The sequence below is a fragment of the Lupinus angustifolius genome, chromosome LG12, assembly GCF_001865875.1.
Source record: "Lupinus angustifolius cultivar Tanjil chromosome LG12, LupAngTanjil_v1.0, whole genome shotgun sequence".
Classification (NCBI taxonomy): domain Eukaryota; kingdom Viridiplantae; phylum Streptophyta; class Magnoliopsida; order Fabales; family Fabaceae; genus Lupinus; species Lupinus angustifolius.
The window spans coordinates 9,811,909-9,817,548 of record NC_032020.1 but is presented as its reverse complement, the minus strand read 5'-3'; positions in this window follow the sequence as shown (position 1 = coordinate 9,817,548).

The following is a 5,640-nucleotide window of genomic DNA, read 5'->3' as shown; positions in this document are numbered from 1 at the left end:
GCTAAGAAGATAGCACTCTGACTGTCACAATGCAGCGAAACTCCACCTTGCTCAATGCCTAACTCATTTACTAGTCCCATAAGCCACAAGGCTTCCTTAGAAGCTTCACCAGCTGCCATGTACTCTGCTTCAGTTGTGGACATAGCAACAACAGACTGAACTGATGATCTCCACATAATTGGTCCACCTGCAAGGGTGAAGACAAACCCCGTTGTGGACCTTCTATCATCCAAGTCTCCTGCATAGTCCGAATCAACATAACCAATAACTGAAGGCTTACTCTGTTGGCTGCCAAACATGATACCGAGACCTGTAGTCCCCTTCAAATATCTGAAAATCCATTTGACTGCTTCCCAATGTTGCTTCCCTGGTTTCGACATGTACTTGCATACTTGACTAACTGCTTGTGCCAAGTCCGGTCTAGTACAAACCATAGCATACATCAAGCAACCCACTGCACTGGCATATGGAACCTTTGACATGTATTTCTTCTCTTCATCTGTCTTTGGACACTGATCTAGGGAAAGCTTGAAGTGATTTGCCAATGGAGTGCTCACTACTTTAGCATTGCTCATATCAAATCTCTCTAAGATCTTTTCAACATAGCTTTGCTGGGAGAGCCATAGTTTTCTAGCTCCCCTATCCCTGTGAATCTCCATCCCAAGAATCTTCCTAGCAGCCCCTAAATCTTTCATGTCAAACTCCTTACCTAGCATGACTTTCAGCTCATTGATATCACTCAAATGATTAGCAGCAATCAACATATCATCAACATAAAGTAACAGAAAAATAAACGAACCATCGTCAAGGCTTCTCACATAAACACAGCAATCATACTCACAACGCTTATAACCAAGCTTCAACATATAAGTGTCAAACCGCTTGTACCACTGTCTGGGAGACTGCTTCAACCCATATAGAGACTTCTTCAACTTGCAAACCAAGTGACTCTGTCCAGCAACACTGAACCCCTCTGGTTGTGTCTTGTAAATTTTCTCCTCTAATTCACCATGGAGAATGGCAGTCTTCACATCCATCTGTTCTAAGTGCATATCCCGGCTGGCTACCAAGGCAAGCACTACCCTGATAGAAGAGTGTCTCACCACTGGGGAGAAAAACTCATTGTAGTCAATCCCCTTCTGCTGTGAATACCCTTTTTCTACAAGACGAGCCTTGAACTTTTCCCCTTCTTTTTTCCTCTTGTACACCCACTTGCACCCAACTGCACGCTTGTCTGGGGGCAATGGAACAAGCTCCCAAGTTTGGTTCTTCTGTAAAGACTCCATCTCCTCCATCATGGCACCCATCCATTGTTCTTTCTCCTGGCTGTTTATAGCCTCTTGAAAGCTACATGGATCTCCTGAACTGATATGGAGAGCAACTGAAGCCATATCCTCAAAGCCATATCTCTCTGGAGGTTTGATAGGACGTCTATCCCTGTCTCTAGCAAGTAGATACTCCTGCACACCTGAACTCTCTGCTTGAGAATCATCATGTTCTTGACTTGAACTAGTGCATGGTTCCTTGCCTTTATTCACCTTAACCATTTAATTACTCATTGGAATCATATTTGAACCCAAAGTCTCTCCATTTGGCATGGGCACCTCTGTCAAAACTGACTGTTTCATCATGAAATCTTCATCAAACACAGCATCCCTGCTCAACACCACCTTTCTGGAAACTGGATCCCAAAACTTGAACCCCTTCACACCTTTGGTATATCCAATGAAGATACACCTCTTTGACTTAGGATCAAGTTTCGATCGTTCATCACTGGGTACATGTATATAAGCAGGACAACCAAATATGCGTAACATATTATAATTAACTGGGTTACCTGTCCATACTTCTTCTGCAACTTTACCATCCAATGAAGCTCGTGGTGATCTATTGATGACATAACATGCCATACTAAGTGCCTCTGCCCAAAATCCTTTGGAAAGTCCAGCATTCAGTCTCATACATCTGGCCCTCTCTGTAAGAGTTCTATTCATCCTATCTGCAACACCATTCTGCTGAGGAGTCTTCTTCACTGAAAAGTGTCTCTGAATGCCATGTTCCCCACAGAATTTCTAAAACTGTGAGTTTTTATACTCCGTGCCATTATTTGACCCATGTATTTGATTTTTCTACCAGTCTAGTTCTCTACCTCTGCCTTCCAAACCTTGAACTTGTTCCATTGCCCCCAGACAAGCGTGCAGTTGGGTGCAAGTGGGTGTACAAGAGGAAGCCAGCAGTATCAGAAAAAGAAGGGGAAAAGTTCAAGGCTCGTCTTGTAGCAAAAGGGTATTCACAGCAGAAGGGGATCGACTGACCACCGGGGAGTTCCATTGTTACATGGGTATGGAATGAGTGAAGAGTCACAAGTGAGACACCACGTCTTGAACCAAAACCTTAAGGCATTAGTTCCATGGGTCTTTCCTTCTTATAAACTCTTTCACTCCTCCCCACATATCCAATGTGAGACTTCACACTTGTATAAACCCAACAGCTTGGAAGTCATAATACACCTTATGATATGACTCTAAAATCTTCTTTTTTCATTCTTTCTCTTCTAAAATCAAACTCGCAAACGTCTAATAAATATACGGGGAAAACACACTAACCATATTCTAAACAGAATAATATGCTGAGCGTGGGTCCTTCTGGGCATCAACCAGTCGACAAAATCACCTTCATGTTCATACCTAACAGGTCTCCAAACTGAGGTTTCTTGTGCCTCACGAAGAACCGCCAACTATTTGCATGGAGCGTAACCAATGGTGGATTCAATAGTGAATTCAATAATCTTGGTACTCCAATGAGAGTGTCTCGTAAAAAATTCACCAAAACTGATCATTGTGAGTTAAACTTGTTGGAATTCTCTATTGGAATTCAGAAACCAAGTTCCTTTGGTTTCTCTTTACTGCATTACTTGCAGAACACAAAAGAGAAGAAGAGAAGAGAGTGAGTGAAGAAATCTTAAGGAGATTAGAGAGGAGAGAATTTGAGAGAAGAAAAGGAAGAAGGGGAAAGTAATTCACTGATTTTCAATGTATTCAATGCACACACATATCAAGCTTGATCAATTCTATTTATAAAAACTCATAACTAATTTGGTTGTTATGATTTCTATTTATAGTAATGTGCAAAACTAACTCAATCATCCTATACAATAAGCTATGAATTACAAAACAATTACTACAAAATCAACATTCCCCCTTAATTCATGCTTTCTATACTAACTATACCCAAGAGTGCTCTTTGTCTCTCAAAGTCTATCTTCTTCAAAGGCTTAGTTAGCAAATCTGCCAATTGATCCTTGGATTGACAGAATTCTAGCTTTAGAGTGTTCTTCTCTACTTGATCCCTTAAGAAGTGAAACTTGGTCTCTATGTGCTTGCTTCTACCATGAGCCACTGGATTCTTTGCTAGATTTATTGCTGATTTGTTATCAACAAATAACCACATAGGTTCATCATCCTTCTGCATTCCCAATTCAATGAGTAATGCCTTCAACCACACTGCTTATTGACCACCAAAACAGGCAGCAACATACTCTACCTCGCATGAAGAGAGGGCTACTATTTTCTGCTTCTTTGAACACTAACTTATTGGTGCTTCACCAAGCTTGAATAGGTAGCCACTTGTGCTCTTTCTATCATCCTTATCACCACACCAATCTGCATCAGTGTAACCATGGATGATACTCTTTCCACTGCTTTGTTATGTATCTCTTGATGCAGGGAACAAAATGCCCAGATTCATACTTCCTTTAAGATACCTTAGTATTCTTTTCACTGCTACTAGATGAGTATGTCTTGGATTTTCCATGTACCTGCTTACTAGACCCACTGCATAGGCAAGATCAGGTCTTGTATTGCATACATATCGAAGAGATCCTATCATTTGCCTGAAGAAGGTTGAGTCTACTGCATTGTCTTCTGAGTTCTCAGTGCTAGAATTGCATAGTGAGTGTCCAGTTTCAATTGGAGTTGAAGCTGAGTTGCATTCTAGCATTTTGAACCTACCAAGTATATCAGAAATATACTTCCTTTGATGCATTTGGATACCAGCTTCAGTTCTGAGAAATTCAATACCAAGGAAGTATGAAAGGCTTCCCAAATCAATCATCTCAAACTCATGTTTCAGCTTTTCTTTAAACCATTCAATCTCCTCAATGTTGTTGCCTGTAATTAGCAAGTCATCTACATAGAGGCATGTAATGATAGAAGCTTCTGTAGTGATTTTTCTTGTATAGATGCCATGTTCATTGATGCATCTCTGAAATCCTAACTTTAGTAGGAACCCATCTATTCTTTTGTTCCAAGCTCTGGGTGCTTGTTTCAATCCATACAAGGCCTTGCGTAATCTGTAGACTTTGTGTTCTTGATCTGGAATTACAAAGCCAGGAGGTTGTACCACATATACTTCCTTGTCTATTGGACCATTCAAGAAAGCGGATTTCACATCCATTTGACAAATGTGCCACCTTCTTGAGCTTGCTATTGCTATAACAAGTCTTGTGGTTTCTAGTCTGGCCACTGGTGCAAAGACTTCTTCAAAATCCAAGCCTTGCTTCTGTAGGAACGCTTTTGCAACAAGTCTAGCCTTGTGCTTAGAAACTGATCCATCAGGTTTCAACTTCACCTTATACACCCATTTGACTAAGATGGCTTTCTTATTTCTTGGCAAATCTATTAGTTCCCATGTAGCATTCTTTTCTATGGAATTAATTTCTTCCTTCATTGCTTCTATCCAGCACTCCTCTTTCATTGCTTGATCAAAGGACACATGCTCCATTTCAGCTAGTAGAGCCATATGCGCAAAATCTCCTTCTTGAGTGATTGCTGAGTCATCAAGAAGCTCATAATCTCTGAGTCTTGATGGCAATTGTCTTGTTCTCTATGGTCTTTCATTCAAGACAGCTTGATCCTTATTACTTATGTGAGTTTCTTCTTCTGTTTGTATGTTGTCCAACATCATTCTTCCTGAGTTGTTGGCTGTCTCATTTAATTCATTCCAATCCCAAGCTTCACCTTCAATGAATTTTAAGTCTCTGTTGTATGAGGTTGTATTTGTTGTAGGATTGTATACTTTGTAGGCCCCTGTAGAATGGTAGCCTACAAAAATCAGCCTTTCTCCTCCGTTATCAAGCTTCCCTATGTGTTTAAAGCATATGGATCCAAACACCTTGAGATGTTTTACATTTGGTTTGTGTCCAGTCCATGCTTCTTCAGGAGTCTTGTTCACCAACCTCTTTGTAGGACATCTGTTCAGAAGATAAGTTGCTGTTGATATTGTTTCTGCCCAAAACTTCTTTGGAAGTGCCTTGGTGCTTAGCATGCTTCTTGCCATATTCAACAAAGTTCTGTTTACCCTTTCTGATGCTCCAATGTGTTGAGGAGTATATGGTGCAGTGATCTCATGAGTTATTCCTTCTAATTCACAGAAATTTTTTTAATCCTAATTCTAACCCTATTCTTATTCCTAATCATAATCCTAACCCTATTCTTATTCCTAATCCTAATCCTAAACCTCATCCTCATCCTCATCCTCATGCCCATCTTCATCCTCATCCTCATCCCCATCGTAATCCCAATCCCAATCCTAACCCTAATCCTAATCCTAATCCTAATCATAATCCTAATCCTAATCCTA